Raw genomic sequence first — 6,019 nt, forward strand, 5'->3', positions numbered from 1 at the left:
TTTTATGTGTACACTACTGCTTAAAATGTCTGAACATCAAATACCAGCGAGCTGAAAGAAATCCAATCCATTCGCGCACATCCATTTGTTTTCTATTAATTGAGAAACATTCACTCGGATCTACAGCATGCTGTTTTTATTTTAGCATAGCAATGCTGTTAGAAAAATATAAGATAACTATAGTCCCTGCTAGAAATGACTACAATGCCAGCATTTTCCACCAAAACACAGCTGCTGCTGCTGCTGCTGTTGTTATTACTAACTTGTAAAACTTGGGAAAAGCCACTAAATTCTTCAAAATAAAAAAGCTTACTCTAAAAGCATATCATGCTGTTTAAAGATGCCATATTTTAAGTTTAACATTATGGTGCCATGATACATTTTCAAAGGTGTCTCATGCATCTATTGAAGCAGAATTGGTACAATTAAATATTGCACATGCACACAATCAAAGAAATCAGAAATACTTGATTAATGAGTGGCCTGAAGCCACTAGATCGCCAATACTGGTTCATCTGGTCACTGGTTTCTTCTGTTTTATTCTAACATGTTTAGGCTTCTGCTTTAGTTTGGGCCACTATGGCCGTGTGTTTTGCACTTCGATTCAAACATACGTCTTGTAATTGCTTTACCTAATTACACGTAATAAACAGCAGAACGCGGCACTCTTGTGGTGAGGCGGTCTGTCTTATTTCTTGCCAACCAGACATATATTTATTGAAGCCTCAAACTAAAAAGGATAATGCCAAGTTTATGTGCAGACCAAGTTGAGCTGACATTTTATTCTAATTAACTAATTTGCGGTGTCTAGATTCTAAAGAACTCGTACGAGCAGAACAAGAACACCTTGATCTATCACTTAAATCTTTTTAGATTAATTTCTGGGTTTTTTACATTTCTAATTTGTTAAATGATTTATTTTTCTTCAAATGTTTTTTTATTGCACTAAAAGGCATAAACATACTTGTTTTAAAGTACCTCTCATGACTCGTAACTTAAAGTGATAGTTGCCCCAAAAATGAAAATTCTCGCCCTCATGTCGTCCCAAACCCGTAAGACCTTCGTTTATCTTCGGAACACAATTTAAGATATTTTTGATGAAATCCGAGAGCTTTCTGACCCTCCCATAGACAGCAACACAACTGACACGTTCAAGGCCCAGAAAGGTAGTAAAGACATCATTAAAATAGCCCATGTGACATTAGTGGTTCAGCCTTAATTTCATGAAGTTACGAAAAAAAAAATTTGTGTGCAAAGAAAACAAAAATAATGACTTTATTCAACGATTTATTCTATTCCGGGTCGGTCTTCGCCGAGAGAATCACGATGCATGCGTGTGGTGCTGCTGACGCAGGAGCCGGCGTTCTGACGTAGAACCTGGATACACTGGATACACATTTAAAACATAAAACAGTTTTCGCGAACGTCTTAAGATTTCGACAGAGAGGATGACTTATTTATGCAAACCAGAATATACAGACGATGAACTCTCATGAACGTCGAAGACGTCAAAGAACATTTTTAAAGTCGTTACTTTTGTTTTCTTTGCGCACAAAAAGTATTCTTGTAGCTTCATAAAATTAAAGTTGAACCACTGATGTCACATGGACTATTTTATCGATGCTCTTGCTACCTTTCTGGGCCTTGAACAAGGTAGTTGCGTTGCTGTCTATGGAGGGTCAGAGAGCTCTCGGATTTCATCAAAAATATCTTAATTTGTGTTCCGAAGATGAACGAAAAGAATTTTTGGGTGAACTATCCCTTTAATGCATTTGCTAATCACCAAGTCATATTGCAGAATTAATCTTACAGCTTTATTTTTTTTTTTTTAAACGTAACAACCTTTACATTTAGACGAATGTGGTATATACCATGACACAATTGTTACACTGTCACAGAAGCAATAATGTTGGCTAATATACAGCATAAATGACCAGCGCAACAACTCTGAAATGATCAGATCTGTATATCAGGGAATATAGTGAGTCTACGTAGCATTTTTCCATCAGGCTAGCTGGTATAGGTTAGCTATAAGTGTAGAGTCCTTATGACAGTCAATGTCTGCCTCTGCGTGTCCATACATAATCAAAGTCAGTGAACGCTGATCACAAATCAGCACTCTGCCACTCAATCGGAGTCATTTCCAGAGTTTGATTCAGAGTTGTGTGGAATAATCTGAACAATCTTAGTTCCTTTAGATGGTGGAGGGTCATTTTTTTGCATTTTGTTGTATTGCTCCATTAGAAAAGGGAAGGATTGTTGGCTTGTAGTTGAAGCATGATGTCCTCTGGGATAGTGGGATACTGTTGAGACGGACAGAAGGGGAAGAATATGTCAGAAATGTGCTTTATAATCAAAATGGCTAAGTAAAACATTTATATGGACAGTATATAGTCATTTGTATATGCATGGGTTGTTCACATATAGCTTTTGTGGTCAAAGAAAAAAATATTTAATGACTACATGGAATATTTTGCTATTTAAAAAATGCATTTGTCACATACCATTTGAAAATGGACTTGTGAAGGTGTAAGGGTTTGGATTAAAGACAAACATATTGGATGAAACATTGAGGAGAGGAAGTATTTGATGTCTGGATCTGGACTACTTCATAAACAGCTTTATTTAAATTGCTCAATCAGTTTGCTGGAATCTGCATCTCATCTCAGCCTAAAGCGAAAGAATCCTTCCCATGAGCACCGGCAAACACGTTGACTCATCTCGCATAAACGAAGGACATTGCTAAAGTAATACAGTATGTGGTGAATATGACTAGTCCAAAGAAACCACAACCCAAAAGAAATCCTGACAAAAAGCCGTAGTTTTTTCATTTTTTCACAAATCAGCCAATCAAGGATGACTAAAAAAAACTATACCTGAAGATGCCATTTTAATTGATTAAAATTATGATAACTACCAGAACTGGTTAATAAAAGTGGTACAAAGTTGAACTTCAATGGTCTTTGAATAGGGTTTTTGTTATTTGTAGTGCTGTCAAACGATTAATCGCGATTAATCGCATCCAAAATAAAAGTTTTTGTTTACATAATATATGTGTGTACTGTGTATATTTATTATGTATATATAAATACACACACATGCATGTATATATTTATTAAAAAAACTTTTTTATACGTTTATATATTAAATATATTTATATATAATATAGATTATATGAATATAAATATATACATGTAAATACATCTAAATATTTTCAAAATATATACTGTATGTGTGTGTAATCATATATGCATAATAAATATACACAGTGCACCCACAAATATTATGTAAACAAAAACTTTTATTTTTGATGCGATTAATCGCGATTAATCGTTTGACAGCACTAGTATACATAATAAATATACACAGTACATGCGATTAATCATTGCCCAGCACTAAAAAAAATAATGTTTGTTATACTTTATTTCAATTAAAGTTTATTTTATTTAAATGATCATTTATTTTTTTCTATTCTATTCTGATCTATTTTTTTAGTTCTAGTTTTAGTTTATGTTAACAACACTGGATTAGCCTAAACCCTAAAAAACATTTTGCATTTATAGATTTTTTTTTTTAAAATTCGGTTCATCGCAATTAATCGCATCCAAAATAAAAGTTAAAGTTATGTTTACATAATATATGCATGTGTGCTGTGTATATTTATTATGTATATATAAATACACACACATGCATGTATATATTTATTAAAAAAACTTTTTTATACGTTTATATATTAAATATATTTATATATAATATAGATTATATGAATATAAATATATACATGTAAATACATCTAAATATTTTCAAAATATATACTGTATGTGTGTGTAATCATATATGCATAATAAATATACACAGTGCACCCACAAATATTATGTAAACAAAAACTTTTATTTTTGATGCGATTAATCGCGATTAATCGTTTGACAGCACTAGTTATTTGTGATTTTGGCTTTTTAAGAGTTACATCGAGTTTTTTTTAAGTGTGTACTAATTTTGTTGCATTTAAATGCAGAATGTAAGAAACTGCTTCACAGAAAAAACATCAAACTCTGCATACCTGTCATTTCTATTGGTGCCAGGGTAAGTTCTGCACATCCCTTGCCTGTTCTTTTGTTAAGTATTTAAGTTGATTTGATTACAATGACAGCTAGAGACTCTAACAGCACATTTTCTCCCAAACTCAGTGCAGAGATGTGAAAAATGTGTACAGATTTAGTCTGGACCTGGGCTCAACTAACCTGTTGCTGAATATCTTTGTTTCAGTTGCGTTTACAGGGGAATTTCACCATCCTAAAACTACACGATGCCAGCTAAATATTTCCCAACTCTCGAAGTGCCCAAATATCAATACCATCGATAAGTCACACATTCACTAAAATCCTCTTCTTCATATATGCTAACATCAAACTGATATATATCATCAAACTGAATTAGTGTGTGTATTTTTATGTGTTGTATGGCGTGTATCTCTTACACACACACACACACACACACACACCTCTTTAATACTCCACAACTGTTTCCAATCATTAGGTTCCTGCATGTCTAGGGCCGGTCGCCTCTGATTGCACGACACTGGATACGAGATCCCATGAAGGGCAGAGGGAGGGCGATTTACACCCGTGGGCTAAAGGAGAGTCCTCTCCACCTTTCCCTGCTTCCTGTTCACTCACTTTTTTTTTCCTTTAATGATTTTTCTTTGTTCCCTGTTATCTTTAACAGCAACACATGGTCCCCGGTTCTCAGACTGAGATCACGGTGGAAAATGTGAAATAAGTGCATATTTGTTTTAAATACGTATTAATTACATAGTTATTACATATGTACTAACATATAACTAGTTATACATAAATTTAGTTATAAGTATAGAAAAAAAATATGTATATATATATATGCATGACCAACACAAAATTATGCTGACGATAACTTTATAAAACGTGTTTTTTTTTGCTGTTGTTGGTGTTGTTGTTTTGTTGTTGAAAAGATACTTACGTGCAGTATATTTAAATGTCTGCTAAATGCATAACTTATTATTATTATTAAATTATTATTAAATGTACTTGTGGTTAAGGCAATACATACTATGAAATCCAAAGAAGAGGCTACACCTAGGCCTGCGTATGATAACATCAGCAGCGGAATATAACAAGCTGGAAGTTGTGCTGAGTCGTATTTAGGTAAACTTGACAAGTTAGTGTTTACAATAAACATAGATCACATGAAATGAATACATCTGTCAATGGGAATATGAATAATATCTGTTCTTCTGCTAAGGTGTGTATAAGTGGAAACTCCAGAATCTTAAGAGGAGTTTCGCATTCGTGTTGTATTCTCAAAATGGCTATTATCTCACAAATTCTTGAGACAGCATGTTTTTTTATGCATTTAATTTTCATACCATTAACCTGGGGTTGAAATCGTTATTATTATTATTTTTTTTTTCCATTTAAACCAATTGACATATGTTTGAAGTTACAAATTCCTATTGCTGAATACCTGGACAAATCTGAAATTGTTAGCATTTAGTCCATTATAAATGAGTACAACATTTAGATCAGATTATTTCTGCAAAGAATTATTAAATGGACAATAAAGTCATTAATATCTAGCACATTGTAAAAATATCCTCCCTCAGACAGTTATCATAAAAGTAATCTGTCTTGTCTATGTTTTGTTTTGTCTTTTTTTTTGTATCTTTCTGTTGTACAATTAATAAATTAATAAATATACAAACAGTTTGCTTCTCTTTAACCAGATATTGAGTCTATCATACAGTCAAGATAAAAATTAGCACAATACTTGGAAAATTATTATGGACCATTGAACAAACTTTTCATTTATATATGTGCATTTATTTAATTTTATTCATTTTTTTGTTTTTGTTTCATTCTATTGAATTTGCTGTTTAAATGTGATTCTGAAACAGGTTAACTGTTCATCAGACCAATGGCATCAGTTCAGCGGGTGCGAGCTACTCCAGCTGGTTAAAGATCCAGCCACAAAAACAGGTTCTGTT

General features: G+C 33.0%; 1 protein-coding gene across 1 annotated transcript in view; it reads right to left on the reverse strand.

Moving 5' to 3' along the window:
• Positions 1-1,745: 1,745 nt before the first annotated feature.
• The window catches only part of LOC107696972 (twist-related protein 2-like), a 6,043-nt gene continuing 1,769 nt past the window's right edge, over positions 1,746-6,019 (reverse strand). The window contains exon 3 of the mRNA XM_016497552.1: positions 1,746-2,303. The gene's annotated coding sequence lies outside the window, so the exon portion shown is untranslated. The remainder of the gene's footprint in view (positions 2,304-6,019) is intronic.

This window comes from Sinocyclocheilus anshuiensis, unplaced genomic scaffold (genome assembly GCF_001515605.1).
Source record: "Sinocyclocheilus anshuiensis isolate Anshui unplaced genomic scaffold, SAMN03320099.WGS_v1.1 scaffold130, whole genome shotgun sequence".
Lineage (NCBI taxonomy): Eukaryota > Metazoa > Chordata > Actinopteri > Cypriniformes > Cyprinidae > Sinocyclocheilus > Sinocyclocheilus anshuiensis.